This window comes from Vidua macroura, chromosome 6 (assembly GCF_024509145.1).
Source record: "Vidua macroura isolate BioBank_ID:100142 chromosome 6, ASM2450914v1, whole genome shotgun sequence".
NCBI classification, from domain to species: Eukaryota; Metazoa; Chordata; class Aves; order Passeriformes; family Viduidae; genus Vidua; species Vidua macroura.
In genome coordinates this window covers 52,129,079-52,147,855 of record NC_071576.1, presented here as the reverse complement: position 1 = coordinate 52,147,855, position 18,777 = coordinate 52,129,079, and the positions used below count along the sequence as shown (strand labels likewise).

The window sequence follows — 18,777 nt, the reverse complement described above, 5'->3', positions numbered from 1 at the left end:
ATGATGGGACAAATCCAGACGTGGCTTGCTCCTGGTGAAAGACGCTCTTCCATATGGCACACGAGTACATGGCACAGGTACATACTGGCATGGGGCTGAGATGAAATTTTGTTAATATGTATAGAAAGACCTTCTTTTTCAAGCCACCTCTCAGTATCAAGACATTTCTTTGTGAACTCACAAATACTGCTATGTTCAGATGTATGTATTGTCTCACAGTCTTTGATAAGAAAAGTATAACATGTAAAAGTATGCTGAAGAATTTGACTTCTCCATGTGTTACACTTGAATAAGGCTTTACAAACAGGATAAAACCCTATCTTGTTTAAAAAAAGAAAATCAGCATTTTTTTCCCACCCTTTGAAAAGTCCTCTTCATGGAGAGTTGATGAGTAGTACCTTTTTGGTAAGACTTTTAACTCTATCACTCTGGTGGTAACCTCTCTCTGGTGACACAGAGCTAATTTGTGTCTTCTGACATGCTGCTGAAGAAGATAAGAATCTTCAGCTAAACAGTGGGAATGAATAATAATAACCAATTTTTTTTAGACAATTTCCATCCCAAAAATGTGCCTACCTTAGAGTATGGGACTGATTAATATTTGATGTTGAAATGGAAGTTGAAAAACCCCCAACACCACAAAAGCAAGTAATTATGATATAGCCTGCCCAATTTACATGCTTTTCAGGGCTTTCCCCTTGTCTATTTAGGCAATGAAAACTTTGCATTCCATAACATAAAGATTTATAACCTTTTCTGATTTATTCTGCATGCTATAACATATTTCACTCCATTATTCAACATCACATTCTTTTTTTAAATTCTGTGGAGTCTTTTCCTCAACAGTTTATCCCAGCAAATTTCACAGCTTGCTCATTACAAACCAAAGCAAAAAAAGAAATCCTTTTTGGGGGAAGATAATTAGTCCTTCCAACATTCTGATTTATTAAATACTAGTAGCCTTACATATTCTTTAAGTGAGGGGGCTGTACAGGATAGTTTCCAATTTACCAATCATGACAGAAACACAGAGTCTCATCACTGCAAGGGGCCTTGAGTTGTTTGATTTATTTCTCTGTCCAAAGGAAGAAGCAGCTGTACCGAGGTCACTTCTGATGAATATTTGTGCAAAGTGTACTTAAAGACCTCCAGTAATGGAGACTCCATAATTTTCCAAGGCACTCTATTCTGATGCTTCATTATCCTCCTAGAAATTTTTCCTGCTGTCTGCCCCAAACCTTCAGTTTGACAATCAGCTTCAACTTATACCTACAGGCCGTGATCTAATCACTTTTTTCATTATAAAGTTTCAGTTAACTCACCTGCAGCCATGTAATTGCTCTTGCTGACCTAAGGGAGGTGGTGGAATCCTGTGCATGGGAAAAGGAAAAGGGTGCAACTGCAATTCACATTTTCAGACTATTATTTCCTCCCCCATGCATCACAGATATGGAGAACAGGTAGGCACCCTCCTATTGTTAGCAGTCTGTTATTTCACTTCTCTCTTGGTCTCTTGTTCTTTAAAGAGGACAGACCGACAAGACATGCCTTCCACTTTGACAACAAACAAGTTACACTTGTTTTCTGAAAAGCACTTTTATGGACCTTGCATTGCTCCTGTGATATTTTAATGTATTTAATTATTACATTAAACACAATAATTTGGATTACAAAATAATTTAAGGGAAACAGTATCAAAATCCTTACTAAAATAGAAATGTGTGACATTTTAGGTTCCTCTTGTAACCCCAAAACCTGTTAGCCTGTGCTGCATAGAGATTTGCTCCTGACAGGTGCATAATATCTATTACTCACCTCTTTGTTCTCTTCTAGGTGCCTATTAATTCCAGTATTTTCCTGGGAGTTAATGGGATACTTCTGTAATTCTTTGATGCCAGCTTTTTCACACTCTTACAGATAGATACCATGATTGACTTTTTCAGTTTTCAAGTATTTTATCTGCCTTCCACTAATGGTTCTTGAAAAGCTAATAGCTCTGAAAAGTCTTGTCACTTTTAAAGTACTCCAGAAGTAATTTTATCGGTTATGGCTGATTTTAAAATTTCCAACTCGAGTACTTGCTAACCTTTCTCTGCTCTGTAGAAGACTGAGGTCTTGCCCCTTTGTCATTGATATTGATTGGACTATCCACTGCTTGCACTTGACATATTGGTTAAAATTGATGCAAGAAGACATTAAATACATTTGCCTTCTAAGCGTCATCAATCGGTTGCGTTCTTGGTTGAGTACAACACCAATGTCTTTATTCACTGTCTTCCCACCACTAATATTCTTATAGATGATTTCATTTTGAGTTACATCCCTTGCTAGTTGCTCCTCATTTTTTATTTCTGATTTTGCCCCTCTATACTTATGTTTTCCTTTTGGTCTTATTTCTGTTTTTTGTATCCTCCCTTGTTCTCTGTGAGACTCATAGAAATTCAAAATTTAATCAGACTGGTTTAGTAATAAAAATAAGGTTATTATTTCTGTTCTGTGATTGTTTTGCTTTTGTTGCATACATCTGAGTTCTTTTGTAACCTAAGACTTTGTACATGGACATGTGGATACAGACAGTTTCATAACCTCCTCTTTTCTGGATTTTCTTTGTTTGATTTTTCTACTCACCTTTTTTCCAGGAAATTGCTAACTTCCTGAGTTGGTAATTTTATTTTGTGTAGGACATGTATTTAAAGATATAAATGCATATAATTTTGTAAATTTTCCCAGTACGTTAATAGCATGAATTACTGATAGTTTAAAAAGTTATCAAAATAACTGATTAAAAATTAGTCCCTACAGCAGGTTTGGCCAGTTTGACAATATTAATGGTTAGAATTTCCTTAAAATCATGTTTACCAGTTGTGGTATTATCAAATTATTAAGTTAACCATTTCAAGATCCTTATCATAATAATTGGATATTTGAATCTTAGTGCCTACTTAAGACATAAAAAAATCTGAGATCACAGTTCAGCAGGCTTTTTTGATTTGGTGGGACAACACCAAGTAAAATATTCACTGTTAATCTCCCCTTCCATTGTGTAAAGGTTTTTATATTTTGTTCCTTACTGTGACTAAGTATGTCACCACTTTTGATTCTGAAATTAAAACCCCTAGATCTTGCTGTGAACTCAACCACACCTCCCATGATGCAGCAGATAAAGTCTCATTGAGATGGCACCAAACCAGTGTCTTACCAACATGTGACTGAAATCATATAAAGTGAGTAGTGAATAGGCTCTAATTTGTGAATTTTAATGTAGGACTGAAATAGAGGGTTTGAAATTTTTTATTTGAGAGTGTTTTGGCACAGATTTTGTTAATCATCTGATATGATCAAGAAAACAGAGACTCAGTGTTTTGCAAAAACCCTGTATTCTTATGTACTACCCTTATGTCTGGTAGAAACCCAAGTTTATGTGATGTCTTGCAGTACTTTAAGTCGGTGTGTTATGAATGCTGCTTTAATAACTTACTGTGGAGAAGAAGAATACTAAGTTTAATCACACAGCTAATGTCACAATGTCACCACCCCCTTAACAGCTAAATGAAAAAAGTGAGGACACATCAGCATGAATTGTTAAGGCCTGTACATTATTCATTTAAACATCTGCTGTTGGTTCCTCTTTACATATGGGAATAAATTATACCACATCAGCACATTCTTCATGCTTTGTGTTTAAGCATTTAAAAGTTTTTTTTTTTTTTTTTTTTTCTATTATTAATACTATTTTTTCTGCTTCGTTGGCAGCCCATGAAGTTATCAGTGCCTGTGACTACAGCCAACAGTGTGACATTTGGAGCACAGGTGTCATTATGTACATGCTGTAAGTAGCTTGTAAAAGTAATATAAAATGTACAGACCCATTTATAATACAAGTACTTACAATTTTGTACTGAAATAAAAAATAAGCCTGTGTGCTAAATCTTCAAAAAGAGTGAGCTTTTATAATTGCTTGTATCTAAGCAATAAAAATTTCCATGCAAAATGAGGTAAAAGATATAGTTCAGTATTAAAAACTGAGTATTTGATTTATGGACCACTAAATAGTCTGGAAATAAGAGAATATTGCACTGAAACACCATATAATCAAACTGAGAGTTTAGGCCTCTCTTTTTCATTGTTGTCTGCATCTATAAATGAGGACTGAGTAGTTGATTTACAGATTATTGGTCAAATTCTGACATGATTGCACAAACTGTGCAATCAGGGTAAAGGCTTTTCTTCTCCACCTCTGACTGTGGTATCTCTGCAACTGAGATGTTCCAGGGCTGCCAGGTCTCCCTGTACAGGTAAATTGTGTGTCTTGGAAGTTTATTAGTTTGGTGGTATAAGAAGAAGAAATGAAACTTTGGTTGTAAGACTGCATGGATTTTTACATTGAAGTCTTTCAATATAAAAAGTATATTGAAAACAAAGTATATTGTACTTGGCTACAAAGTAATTATTCCTCTCTGAAAAAATCTGAAACCACCTATACTAGCTAAAAAATATTAAAAGGTACCCCAGTAACTGGAAAATGAATTGTTGTAAATTACTGTGCATATGTTGCAACCAAAATGTCACATTTTTTCAGGGATATTTTTCTGCCATAATGCATTTGCATGTTTTTTCTCCCCACTTTGTCTTTTTATTCTCTCAGTTGCCACCAGATAAGGCTTTAATGCCAATGTTTTAGACCACCACAACCATGATTTAATTGGCTATTATTTCTGTTCTGTGATTGTTTTGCTTTTGCTGCATACATCTGGGTTCTTTTATAACCTAAGAGTTCATACATGGGCTTGTGGATACAGACACAGTTTCACAACCTCCTCTTTTCTGGATTTTCTTAGTTAAATTTTTCTATTCACTTTATTTTGGTTTCGCAGCTTCTTTTCTGTACAATTAGCTCACTTTTCTTCTCGTGACAGCACAATGAAGTGCTCATAGCTTTATTGCCTTTATTTTTATACAGTTTTTATTTCTGAAATCCATGTGTACAATTTATGCTGATACAGACTGAGTTTTATTGTTGTACTTAATGATATTAATGTCTGCATCATAACAGTAGGATTTGTACAACATAGTAGAGTATATTACAAAATGTTTGGTAGAACTGTGGTGGTTCGACTGGCTAATGAGTATCCAGAGCTGTGCCTGCAATCAGCACAATTCACAGCTCAGAACTTGTAAAATTCAAAGCAGTGAACTGTGTTGATTGCAGCTGGAGCTTAGAACTTCTGACCTTCCTCCTTAATTAGCAATATAAATATTTTTTAAAATTAGCATTTTGTAATCACAACAGTGTCAGAACAAAGTAGCATTAATTCACCCCGTGTTGTGTTGACTACCCAAGAATGAAAACACCATGTATAAATTAATAGAATGCAATTCACACTCCTTCTTATTGCTTAATTTGAAAACAGTAATACAAAAGCCATAAGATCATCTTCTGATTTTAATTCTACTTCTGCAAATTGCTTTTCTTCCCACCCTGAATAATGGCCCGTGCTCCTGGTGCTCCTCTAATGGGCTTAAGGACACTGTTAGAGTCATTATTGCCACCAGCACTGCTCTGACCCTTCCTGGCTCCAGCTAATGCTTCCCTGCTAAATTCCTGGCTGCCCTGGCTCCCTTGTCCATTCAGGTGGCATATTCCATACTGGTGCCAGGGCTGTTATTGCCACCCCACAGGCTGTGTCTGCACATAGAGATGGGGGACACAAGCCCCAAGGTGACTCTAGAACTCTGTTAACGTACAGAATTTCCTCTGCATGGTGGGGCGAGGATGGCCTGGTGAATTTTTATGTGCAATTTAAGGTGTACTCTACACTTCCCATTTCATTTCATTCTTAAAGCATAGTAATAGAAGCATCCACAATAGTAACCAGCAAACAGAAAATCCATTAAAATACAAAAAGTGTGCCAGCATATTGAAGGATTACAACAGTCCTGCTGTATTAGTATTAGAAGAGTCCTGCTGCCTGTCACGCTCTGAGAGTGTGGCCCATGTGCTGCTGTCTAATAGGAAAGGGTCAGGAGATTTCTTTTTCCTGGGCAATCTGCACTATTGGATTTCTTCCTCATTCTTCCAGGTGTGCTCTGACCCCCACAGTAGCTCTCAAATACCTTTGTGCAGCTGGAGGAGCCTGGGATGCCTAATAAATTGCTTCCTGCATTACAGCAATAAGAAACCTATTCAGAAAGTGTGGTAATTCTTGCTCCTTTCTAAAGGCACAGAAAATTTCTTCACAGATTTTTGAGGTGCCATGTGATATGTTTCACCTACTTAACTTGATTTCTTCAGCTGAAGTTATCTGTTGTCTGTCACTGCCTTAGTCTGGAGAGAATTTAGTCCTGTCTGTGCATAGCAGAATAATGGGCATTGTCACCAACCAATACTTAGGGTATCATGTCCTGAAATGAATGCATTCTGCCCCTTTTCTGTTCCTTTAATTGAGTTCCATGTGGATTTAAGTCCTGAGGCAGATTGGGAAGGAGAGCTGGAGGATAAAAGAAAACCTCAAGTTTTGTCAAAGATATTTTGAGATCAAAATCTTAGGGGAAATGCACCAAAATATTAATTTTATGTTTTACCTTAAAAATTAAAACCGTGTGAATAAAACAGCACAGTATTTTGCTTTGATATAAAGTGACAGGCATCCTTCACCAGGGTGTGACAACTACATTTTTCAGTACTGACTTTTGTGTTTTGGGAATAGAACTAAAAAAATTATTTGTTGCAAATAATTTATTTGATGAAGTTAGCTTCTTTTTTTTGTTTGTTTGTTTGTTTTAAATGATCACAAAAATGAGTATTAGTTTCTCAAAAGTATTTGCTGTGTAATTCTTGCAAGTCAGTTATGCATGAATAGTATGATGTAAAATCTATTAGGAATTTAATCTTTGTTAGTTTTGATTGAAAACACAGACCACATGATATGGTTTTCCATTCCATGTGATTAGTAAAACACAGATCAATAGTTACTTTCAAATATATTCTCTAATAATCATTTAGAGTTAATACTCCTGCTGGTACATAGTCACAGAAACCAAATACCAAATGTCTGGTATTGAAACTTCTTTTTTTTATAGGATAACTTTGTTTTTAGTTTAATATATATTTCCTTTTTTTAAATTTAATTATTTCCACATAGTTATGGATACACTCAGTGTAAAAGAAGCAGATGACATCGAAAGATTAAATTGAACATACAGATACCACATTTATTCAAGTATTTTACTCAAAATAACAGAAAATAGATACAGGACAAGAATGCAGCTGAAGTATATTTTTATGAACATAGGTACTCTTAATATGGACACTTATTGTAGGTTTTCACATTTTTCTGACATTTCTATTATCCTATTTCTACTGATAAATAACATTTGATGACGCCAAACAAGGCAACAGTCATACTACACAGGTAAAGGAAATACATCAAAATAGCAGAACAAAGAGTGAAGAATTGAAAATGATGCTTTGTTTCTCCCAGTATTTTCTGCTTTATTTTTTTGTTCTGAAAAATATGTCTTTTGGAGCAGAAAAAGGATATTCTAGACTATTGTGATTTTTCTGTGAAGCAGTGTTGCTTTAATTTACTCCTACTCTATGAAGAATAGCACTCTAGACTGAGAATTGAACACATTTCATAGATTTTAAGAATTTAGAGCTGAGTTCTGAACATCAGTACTGTTGACTTTAGGGATACAAGCACCTACTATGTATGACTAATCTGACTTTCATAAAAAAAATCTACAGAATGAAAGCCTACAGAATAAAAATATTTAGTAATTCTTGTAATGCATCCATGATTTGTTTGAACTAAACCCTGTTATTAGAAAGACAGCTGACTGGGACTCCAATGCCAAAACTGAGACTAGTCTGTTTTGTCTTGTGTCTCTTGTTTCATTTCTTGTGACTGTTATTAACCCATGAGTCTAAAAACATTGGCCCATGAATTACTGATGGTTCTTATCACTGCAGTGTGGTGGTTGTTAGTACAGAATTGTTGAATTATTTGATGGAAAATATTACTTGGACATGGAATCGAAAGAAATGCTAAGTACACAGTGTTTGCAGTAAAAATTATTACAGATACAGAAACACTACACACAATGGCAGCAAGAGATTTGGATGGGTGAATTAGGGAGTAGTAAAATACTCTATGTGTTCAGTTTAATATTTCCTAGCTGGTACTTCAATTGTTTCTTAGTAAACCTTTGGCTACTACTTAAAAAATCCTTACAATAGCAATTACCTTTTACCTCTGTGGATACCTAGTCACAAAGACTAAATCACCTCTTAACCTCATAACCTTTTTCCTTTAAATCTCTCTGAGAGACACATTTTTAGAACTTGAGTCACTTTTGTAGAGTTCTCTGAAGTTTTCCCAGTCCTGCCAACTTTTTGATTTCAGAGTGATCCTATAATACACAGTTTTTGTGAAAAATAGTAGGTATTCATTCACTGACCCTAATTTTCTTGTACCTTTTATAGAAAACTTGGAAAAAAAGATTTTGAACTAATAAGAAAGGAAGACCTCTGCTTTGAAAAATTTGGTCTGGGAGACAAGTTACCAAGGCTGGTGAGTACACAATGCTCTCACAGAATAAATGTTGACTACTTTGCAATGAATTCCACAATTACAATAGTTGTGATATTTTTCTTAGCTTTTAAGTAGTACATGTTTTCTGAAAAGCAAAATTGATGTTAAAAATAAATTGCTATAAATGATATTGTGAACTAATTTCATGGCACTGTGAGAAGAAAGGTCTCTGCTGTATTAAAGCACTCAGTTGAAAATGTGTCTTGTTGTTAGTAGAAATTAGAGGTTTAAAGTTGTGATTTTCATTCCAAGAAGAATAAGTTTTGAAACTACTTCTGAAAGTTGATGCTGTTCACCAAATCACAGCTAATGAATTACTTGATAACCTGATAGCTGAATTTGGAAGAGATGCCATTTCTTTCCCTTGTATTGTACCTCTTATTTTATGGTATGTAAAGCTGCTGTATTGCCTCAGTAGAGCACAGTAGGTTGGAACATTAAAAAAAATGCAGTCTAAGCATCCTAACACTTGTTAGGGGTCTGACCCAAAGCTCCCAAATCCATTAGCATGTTTTGCTTGTATCCCATGGGCTTCTGATAAGCCTGTTGACTAAGATTCTTTACACTGTATTCCTTGCCCAAACCAACTTTATCTGGTTTCCCATAGGTTTTGACATAATATGGAAGTATGGGTCAGGTTTGATTAATTCATTGATAAAACGTCTTTTTTTCTTTTCCTTTTTGATTTAAAAAACCCCAAAAAACCAAAACACTTTGAGCTACAGGGCCATTCTGAAGGTAAGTGAAATGTAGTGGTGGAAGGGAAGCTGAGAGCTCCTAGCTTGCGGGCTGGGCTGCAGATCCTGTCACTGTGAGAATACTGAACTTTCAGCTGCCTCATGGAGCACTTGTGCTATTTTGTAGTTGAAATTAAAGGAGAGAGAATGGACATAGCTGCTACTTAAAGATAACCCATGATAGTAAACCCTAATTTCTTCCCTAGCTGGTTTCTGTACGGTTTAGAAATAGAACTGCCTGTGAATCACTGCAAAGTATTCCAGTATGTAGGAGGATAAATAGGTTTCTTTATTCAAGATGGTGCACTGGTTTTGCCTCACACCTTCCTCTACAAAAGAGCCATTCTGAACTAGCCTGCAGCTTTTTTCCTTCCTGCTAATTGAGTAGAGCTGAACAGGAAGCTTTTTTCCCAAGGCTTCATTGCATTCTTGTGTGTGGGAGAATAGCCACAACCAAATGTGTAACTCTACAATGTCCTGGAAAATGAGGTAATTTTCATCCAGCTCTGCCCTGCCATACTTTGAGTACCACACTGACTTTGCTTCATGAAAATAAAGATATAGAAAACTGCCACCCATGTGATTTCATGTATATTCATGGAGCTTGAGACTAATTTCCATATGAATAACATTGCATGTAACAAGACCTTCCTATAGCTCATAGTAAGCCATTCCTTCTCTCCATACTACACAACATTTCAGATACATTAGATTTTAATTTGCAATAATTTTCTTCTGTTATGAGGTAGGTAGCAGACTGGCTATCTTTTACACAAAATACCTACAAATGCAACCCTACAAACCCTACTGGCTATCTTATCTACAAAATACCTACAAATGTACTAGTTGGTTTCCATTTGCACTTCTACAGTAAATGTGCAACAACCTTAAGCATTAGTTTCAATGCAGAACTATATTTTAGATTTTTTCATCAAGTTTGAATGGTTTCTAAGTGTTGAGGGGTGGTCATCATAGGCTGATGACAGAATTCCCTCATGCCAGAGAATGCACTCTGAGACCTACAGACATCCTTGGTTCAGAAACCATCAGATATGAGCTCTGGAAATACACTGAAGCCATTTGTACCTCCAGCTGATCTACTTCTAACAGTTTTAACTGCTTCCTTAAGGGAAAATTTTCAGGATGAGACAGTGCTTCAGACACTGATTTTGGCTTCATGCTTCAGCCTTTCCTGTAGGTGATCAGCCAGTGTTGTCTATTACTCGACCCTCTGTGCCTCACACCAGGCACCAAAAGGGACTGTCATGGTTTAACCCCAACTGGCACTTAAGCAGCACACACCCAACTCACTCCTATAAAAATTTACTCCTCAGCTTCAGCAGGCAGATAGTGAAGGAGAGTCTTCTCCTGCTCCATTCCTTCTACATTCCATCTGCACGTTCCATCCGAAGCCCCCAGTTGCTTTATTGGCATTCTGGTTTTCACATATATTACATATTGCAGTATTAAATGTTTTTCTGTTTCTAGTAAAAACTCTAGGTTTTTAGAGGAGCATAAAAATGGGAAATGGGGACTTCAAGTGACACTTAAGAATTTGGCATGGTGAGACTTTTCACTTTAAAGAAATGCTCCTGAAAATATGCTAATAAGGACCTGGGTTTCAGAGCTATGGAACACCTGTGGCTGCCTCCTTACTTCAGTAGGAGTTGCAGATACTCAGGACCTTTGAAAACCAGGACAACAGTTTCTACTTCATGCTTGTGCCTTCACAGCCTCTGTGATTTTACAATAGCCAGATGGGGAACATGAAAGTGCATTATCATGTAGAGAATTCTATGTGTAAAAAAATTAACCCCTTGGAGCCATGTGACACATGAGCTTCTGTACAGGAGAAAAATGCATTTGGCACCACAGTCTCCCACCAGGAAATCCCTACCATCTGTACCAAAAATTTATGAAGTCACAAGTCATTCTCTATGATTCAAACTGGCATTTCAAACATAGAATTTTATATTCCAGAACAATGCTTTAACAATAAAAATTTTAATTTAAAAGTTATCTTGTTCTTGCAGCTAAACAAATGACCTCAAGCTCAATTCAAGTTAGTGGATACCTCTGGAGGTTTATGTGTTGTCAGTTTGAGACCATACAGAGTTTTGGCCGGGGGCTATGCAAAGGGTTGATGATTAATTATTTACCAGAAATAGTAATTAATGCAGTCCTGTTACTAGTTTTGATTATTCTGATCTCTGTACCAGTTAAAACTTTTCCAGACACATTTAACTTCTTACATCTGCTGAAAAGTAAGAGCCAAATATATGACAGGATGGCAGAATTTTCTAAGAAATATGAAGACTGTGTTACCACTATATGGTATTTCTGCATTATCTGCACAGAACATTAAGTATACAATGAAACACAGAGTAAATCTAATTTTGCAATAAATATCTTTATGGATACATATGCTTTGGTTTGATATTATAATTTCCAATTATTTTAATCTACATTAAAAATAATCTCTATTCCATTTCCTACCTATATATTATTTGGATTGTGATATATTTTAATTATAAGAATATTATACCTCATTTTGTTCACTTCTCACCCTGAGAATTTGATATTTTCTTAGCTGTGGTTTAATGGAAGATGGTGTTTCCTTTCAGATAGTGAGATGGTTTAGCTTTTTTCTTGTCCTGTGTTGATTTTTATTTCTATCAGAAGAACTTTTGAGCATATTGATTGTGAGCTCTGATTTAGAATTCTGTATTATTGCTGTGATTTTTAATGGGTGAAATGTACAGGTATTTGAATATGCTTGACTGAAGAGGAAAAGCAAGACCCTAAAATATAAAATTTACGTGTACAGCATGTGAGATTTCTTGTTTCTTTTCAGATTGATTTTTACAAGGAAGCCAAATGTCTAGAGCTCAAATCCTCTTGTGTCTGAATTGCAACTCCAGTTCAGCAAAATCCTTGTGTATCTGTTCTGCAAATTATTTAAGCACATTTCCAAAAGTATGTGAGGACTTGAAAAATTTGACACAATGAAGTACTGAGATCCCCAACAATGCCTAACAATTCTGAGAAGAAATCTGCTTAGAGCTCTCACTTCCCCATCTTAAATTTTCTTAGCTCTCTGGATTTGGATCTCTTTGTGCACTTGCACCTCTATACCCTGGCAGTTCTGGGCAGTTTGGAGCAGAGTCAATTTATTGTTTTTAATTCCACATTGTTTTTAAGCCACATTGGGCTTGTTTGTTTTTAGACTCTAAGACTTCTCAATGCATCAAGGCTTTTCTCTGTCTCTCTTGACTTTCCAATAGTATCAGATGGATTTTTATTATTTTCAGGCATATTATTCTTCCATTTACTGTGTATCATAACTAATTTGCAGGTTTTTCTGTTTACCTCTACAACATTTTAATTCTGTCAGTGGAGTGATTAATTATTCCCAATGTACAATTATCATAAATCAAGAATTTCCCAGTTCTGTTTCCTGCTCTTGGTGTTAGCTAAATTCCGCCCCCCCCGAATTGCTAACTGAATTATTGTCCCTTAAGATATCTATTTGAAATATTCCAGACTAATGCATTGAACAGTTCTTGCAAATGATCACTTCAACCAGTCCTTCTCCTTGGTGTTTTAAAATTGATGCATATATCAGTGAGATAAACAGAATATGGATGCTCATCAGGCTTCAACTTTTGTATGTTACATGTGTTCATGGAAAAAATACTTTATTGTGTTTTCCAAGAGTAGTTAGTTATCTCTGTATTTTTTGTCTTGAATCCTGCTAAAGTTTGCTTACTAAAAATTGAGTAGAAAAAAAAGTTGAAATTCAAAAAATAAAGAAACATAAACAACATAATCTGTCAATTAGTGACCCTCAGGTCTGTTACCCGCAGTTGGCACCAGGTGCTGGTGAATTAAACCCAACAGGTGTTCAAATGAGCCAACACAGATAATTACCTTAAATGGTCCCATTTTCTTAAAAACTGTAATGAAATAGACTCCCTCTTCTCTTTCATGGAGTATACAATTATCTGGCACTTTGTAAGGCCTAGCTCTTTTAAAAAGGCCTAATCTCAGCCTCTGATTTTGTGGGTGCAATTCACTGCACGCTGCACATTTAACTACATAATTGTTCATGCAAAGGAGGTAGTTAAAATGTGTGTCATTGGTTGTGCCCACAGTTGTCATAATTGCAGATGTAAATCAGCTTGTGCAGCAAATGAGGTTGTTTTGCACAATCCAAACCCACCTTTCTAATGGCTGGGAGTGTTTATGCCTTGGTCATTTGCTACATAAGTGATTTTGGTCTCTGTTTCAAACAAAATAAATGCTTTCTAAATACCAGTCCTCATGTAACAGAATACAAATAGTTTGAAATGAGAATTGTTAGCTTAATGAGATGGATGAAAGAGCCTTAGAAACTGTCTCATCTGTGACCTCTTTCCTCTGCTTGATCCATTGTGCGACCTCAGAAAAATAATTATATTTCCTGTGTTGCAGTTTACTGTCTGTACAGTCTAGATAAACTACCTAGTAACTATATCTTGTTAATTAATATTAGAAAAAAATATATCCCTGCTGTTAGTGAAGTGCTCAAAGAGTGCCAGAAGATTAATAATATTAATGCCAAATATTATCTCTTAAAAATACGTAACAAGACAACTCTAGTTTTCAGAGTTGTGTATAAACTTTGCATATAGCATGTGCTTGCCTTTCTTTCCAAATTTTCAGATATGTAATTGCCAACTTTACTGAATAGCCAAGGTAATAAAACCAAAATAATTTCAGATCATTCAGTGCGATCTGAGAGGACAGATGTCTGATCAGTTTAAAAAGAATTGTTCCTTCGGAATCCATAGGTTGTTGCACTACCCATTATGGATTAGGCTCAATAAAATGGGAGTATTGGCTAGGCACGATTATTTGCTCAGTAACCTAAAGAAACATAGATAGGTGCAGAAAGAGGGAGAAGCAGGGATAGTGGAAAATCTTGGTCATCCTCTGACTCTTTGGGGTTTTTTTTGTTTTTACAGAAAGAGCTAAAATTCCTTTCCCAAAAGCACTGAAAAGCACTTGTTCTCAGAAATGGTCCCTGAGGAAGTAGAGACGGTGATGACTCTTTTAAGTAGGAAGTCATATCAAAATAGGAAAAAACCCTAGAAGGTAAGAAATTACTTATGGGGTGAGATCATCTATGTCAGTGCTCTCTCTGACAACGATGACAGCAAATGGTATTTAGGGAGAATATTCAAGCCTGGCTATTTCTCCCCATGTAACACCAAGCCTGGATACTTCATTTAGTACCCCAGTATTCAGAATTATCCTTAAGGTTGTGAGAAGACATATTCCAACATAATCCTGTTAGCATTCATTGTGGCCCTGTTGTCAATGAATATGTCTGATTCCTTGTTGAATATGCCGATGCCATCTGCCTCTGCAGCTGCCCATGGCCGTAAGATCCAGAAATGCACTATTTAATGAATAAACAAATATTTTTGTCTTTTCTGTTTTAAAATTGTCTCCTACTCTATTCATCAGATAGCCCTTATTTCTAGAAGTAGAGGATGTGCAAAAAAGCCAAATTCACTACTAAGTAAAATCTCAGTCATATCCCTCTTCACTCCTTCTCACCACTTCTCCCCAAAGTGGTGACTCCAAGACTGCTTTCCTGACTGGTGACTCTGCCAGTTGGATCATCCTGAGCATCAGGAACGCCTGCTTTAGATTACTTTCCTCTAAATGTACCATTTTATTTGTTTCCCCTCTCTTTGAATCAGTATTTTCATTAGAGGTGTCCAGGGTGTTTAGAAACTTGACTTTCTAACTGTGTATTTAGGAGTTAGAAATACACAGTTATTTCTGTGAAGCCATAAGCTATGGCAGGAAAACAGGGCATGGACATCTGCAGTAGCACATTATTTATGCAACAAATTTACTCTAGTAATGGCCTTCTGAGGAATACCTGGTCAGATTCATTAAAAGGTCTCTTATTCCTCATTCCTTAAGTTCACACATTCAAACATATATTTAATACCTTTAAAAATATCACACTGCTTTCCTTCTTAGTACTGAATATTATTTGAGTTAGCAGGAGTGTTCAGAGAATGACACTTCAAGAAATTGTCATTATACTGAGGAAGAAGTCTTATCTTCTCAGCAGGTATAAATCATTACTATGACTATTACTTAACTCACTGATTCTTATCAATTAAAGATTTGTACCAAGGAATATTCAGCTGTTTTGCTAGCTTTGTCTTGTTCTCTGAAGAGATAAATCTAATGGCAAAAAGTTGAACTTCATCCCATGGAGACCACTGATCCTGTCTTGGTTGAATTTTAACCACAAAAGAGACCAGAGATACCAAAGAATATATTTTTTGTGAGAGATGGAGATACAAGTCTTTATCTCTTGTTTTTAGAATATGAAGACACCATTTTCTGTTGTGTTTGAATGTTGTGATGAAGTAATATCTGTCATTTTGGTTAAGAAGCCTAGTTAGTGAAGATTAAAATCAAGAAAAAGGTTATTTACATTTGTTAAAGCAAAAAAAGTCTTGTCTCAAAGGTTGGATTTAAAATTTAAAGAGAAGAAGCTTGTCTCTGTGTACTGTAGGAGAGATTTAAAGTTATCTGTTATAATTCTTTTATTTCTTCATTATCTTAGTTTTGCATATTTTATTATATATATATATTAGAGTAGAATTACATTAGAATATTATTTTGTAATTGTCCTCTGTTATGATACTTTGTTCATATCTGTATTCTTCCCACCTGTTTAGGTGTATTTATAATGTTTTAGTCTTTATTTTTTTTAAATTGCACTCCCCTGAAGTTAGATCAGTATCTCTTGCATAAAGTTGAGTGTGGAATCAGTATTTCCAAGGAAAGAAGGGAGAATTTGATATGTTCTTCGTGTCTTCTACCCAGAAACTGGGAAATAAAAGCCTCCTGAAGTCTGCTGTCTCGCTCAGTCAGACAGAAATCATAGGACATCTGTCGACTTTGAACAACTCAAGAGTAAACAACTATTACTTGTGCCAAAATGAGCAAACTATATAAAGATGGACAAATATATCCTGAAGTGTTTTGTCTTTTTACTTCCCTGAACCCTTTAATCAGAAAGCTTTAGCTTTCCTTTAGCACTAAAGAAAATCTTACAGCAGTGTGAACTCCTAACCTGTAAGAGAACATCCACTGATTGTATTTTTATCAGAGTACAAATTATAGAATTGTCTAAAATGTATGTAATTTATTTTTCTGTACTAATAGACACCATGCCAGGTAGGCAATTTTCTTTCACAAATCCATTTTGTTGTGTTTTACTTGCTTTTACTTTCTTTACTTTTGTTACAAACATTGGGGGTGGGGGGACCTCTGTGTGATGAGGCCAGAATCTGCAATAAGATTCCTGATAACTGCATGCTTCACACTCAGAGAATATTCTAGGAAATTGCTTGTGAGTTTGCTTGAGGCATTTAAACACAAGTGCTTCAGTCTATGGAATTTGTTACTGCTATTTTAGGTTGCTTTCAATTGCTTATTTTTGAGCAGAACTTATATTAAACTGCACAAAAATAAGAGATGCTCTTTAAAGCACAATAGAATTCTAGGGTTCTTGCTACTGAAATTCTGGTGTGTTGATTAAACTCCAAATAAAACAGGTGTTAGAGTAATGGCCTTTACAAGTTAATTAATCTTCATTTTCAAAGGATGAGCTACCATTTGGCTTAGGTTTATTATACGCAAGTGTAAATTACAATGTGATTTACTGTTCTAAAGAAAAAGCCACTCTCTAAGGACAGGTCTTGCCAGTAAACTGGCATTGTGGCACATGGTGTGAGCAAATTATGCACACTTTTGGTTGAAAACATTTCCTTAAATATATGTACAATCTGTTTTATTGCTTATTCAAGAAATTTTGCTGAGAATATCAGTTTGAGGAAATACTACCTATTTAAATACCTTCTAATCTCCAAAATAATATTGAAATTCCTCTTATAGTCATTACTGCCTTGATTTTATTTAGGTGTGAAGTATTTCTATTACAGAGACAAAATCTTTACTGTACATATGGGAACACTTAGAGATGTTTTATTTACAGTAAAATAAGAAAGAGCTTTTTGACATCATATAATAATGAAAGGGTAATATATCCCTCACATTCTCACTGTAGAACATAGCTATATGTATAATCAGACACCTTTTGGGAGGATTGATCTAGTTTCTGTTTGTCAGATCAGAACAAAGTAAAGCCTGTTGAGGAGAAAAAAGGTATGTTCTACAAAATGCAGTGAGTCTAAGCCACAGATTTCTATATTTTCCTGACAGAATTCAGTAAGATTTTCACTTTAAGCAGAGAGTTGTCCTTTTTTTTTCCTCTTTTTGTTGTGCACCCACTCAGCAGCAAAGTCAACTTCACTTATGAGTTCTAATAGTCACACTGTTTTTGTTTGATGTGCTTCAAACCTTTTACAAAGTCCCAACTGCTTTCTGGTCCTCATGACACCAAGACGGTAGGTCAGAGTGTGGCCTGGATAACTACCTTGTCAGCTGGCAGGTGACACTGCTCATTCCTTTCATTTTCTGAGTCACTTGGAGGGCACCTCTGGACTCACAGTCCTACCCAATCACTGCACTTGCACAGCAGCAAACTTGGGGCACAGTGTTGCCCAGTGCTGGTGTTCTGTCATCAAGTGCACTTTTTTGGAAGGGAGATGAAATTTTCAGAATCCCAGCAAACATGCTGACGTTTTGCACCACCAGTGGTCTTTCAAACCAAGGGAGCTCGGAAATGCACTGCTTCACATCAAAGGGTTATGTCTTTTTTACAGCAGTAGCAGAACACAGTAAGTGTAATTTGCCTTTAGAGAGTGAAGTGTTTACTTTTCGTGTTCTCCTATCCTAAAGTGTTAAATCATTTCCCATTTCTGTTGATTTTAAGATATCTTGGTTAGAGCTCAGTTTTTGTGACTGCCTCCCAAACAGAATTAACTTTGATCTCACTTGATCTTCTTGTGACTTCTCATTTCCTCCACACTCCAGGATTTATTTTGTATGCTGTTCTGTTTTGGTTCAGTACAATTCTGTTCCCACAACTCCTCATGTTTTTTGCCCCAGACCGGATGTACACCCAGCATTACCCTGTGTAAGTCTCACGTATTCCCGGTGTTTTCTTGACATATCAGCATGCTTTGGTGAGGTGCAGTGGAGCTCTCTGGGGCTCACAGGGGAGAAGGCAGCAGCCTGTCAGATCCATGGTTGTGACCTGTCTCCTGTCCAGAGGTGACTTGTGTCAGGCAAAGAAGGGAATGAGGAATTAACATACAGGTTGGAAGTATCTTGAAGGCAACGTTGCTGGGATGGGAGCATTTGGGAGGTGCTAAATGGTTGAGCTTGTGCAGGAACTGCAGAAGAGTAGAACGTCATCTTCCCAAATGCTTGAGAAGAAACTTTCATTCTGTCAGTGACTCCTA

General features: G+C 36.0%; 1 long non-coding RNA gene across 1 annotated transcript; it reads left to right on the top strand.

The window, feature by feature from the left end:
- Positions 1 to 3,039: 3,039 nt before the first annotated feature.
- On the top strand, positions 3,040 to 14,549 carry LOC128808523 (uncharacterized). The gene is made up of 4 exons (XR_008437484.1): positions 3,040 to 3,224; positions 3,754 to 3,829; positions 8,486 to 8,573; positions 14,338 to 14,549. It is a non-coding gene; the product is annotated as an uncharacterized LOC128808523 (long non-coding RNA).
- The last annotated feature ends 4,228 nt before the right edge of the window (positions 14,550 to 18,777 follow it).